The 600-nt window shown below is 72.2% G+C and overlaps 1 protein-coding gene across 4 annotated transcripts in view; it reads left to right on the top strand.

Moving 5' to 3' along the window:
* The first annotated feature begins 66 nt into the window (after positions 1-66).
* Positions 67-600, top strand: part of LRRC20 (leucine rich repeat containing 20) — a 92,590-nt gene continuing 92,056 nt past the window's right edge. For 2 of the 4 annotated variants that reach the window (XM_021712232.1, XM_008057850.2), the window contains exon 1: positions 67-167. The gene's annotated coding sequence lies outside the window, so the exon portion shown is untranslated. The remainder of the gene's footprint in view (positions 168-600) is intronic. The other 2 variants (XM_021712234.1, XM_021712236.1) reach the window with 1 other exon arrangement.

Below are 600 nucleotides of genomic sequence, written 5' to 3'. Positions count from 1 at the left end.
CGCTCCCGCCCCGGCTCCGGTCTCGCGCGGCGATTGGCCGGGCGGCCGCGCGCGCAGAGTCCGCAGCCCCACGCGCCCCGCCCCGCCGGCTCTGAACTCGCATGGGGCGCCCCGGCGGCCGAGGGAGCGTGAGTGCGCGGCGCAGGGCGCTAGGAGGCATTGTCGCCGTAAGTGGAGCCGGAAGCGGCCCGGAGCCGGGCCACACGCTTGGTGCCCTGCAAAGCAAACCTAGTCCGAGGCCGAGCGTTGCAGGGGCTGGGGGCGAGAGGGAGAGAAGTGCCTCGGTTTTTGCATCGTCCCCTCCCCTCCCCCAGGTCGCCCGGTGGAAAAGAGCAGCGGTGCGCCCGCGGCGGCTCTTGCAGCGCCAGGGGCTTTTGCTTGCACACCGCGGCTGGACCCGGATGGCTCGGGGAGTGGGTGCAGCGGTGCCAGGGAGTAGGGAGCCCGAGGGAAGCGCTCCCGGGAGGGCCTTCATTCCCCGCGGGCGGCGCCCTTTCTGGGAGAGGCTGCTGTGCATCTGGCCCCTGAAGCGACACTTTGGGGTTTGCATCTGCTCTGGAGAGCTGCAGGCGCCTGCCCCAGAGCGTGCCTCTCGGCTTC

This window comes from Carlito syrichta, unplaced genomic scaffold (assembly GCF_000164805.1).
Source record: "Carlito syrichta isolate Samal-C Ts95f unplaced genomic scaffold, Tarsius_syrichta-2.0.1 Scaffold303141, whole genome shotgun sequence".
Taxonomy (NCBI): domain Eukaryota; kingdom Metazoa; phylum Chordata; class Mammalia; order Primates; family Tarsiidae; genus Carlito; species Carlito syrichta.
This window is presented reverse-complemented; position numbering and strand designations above follow the sequence as displayed.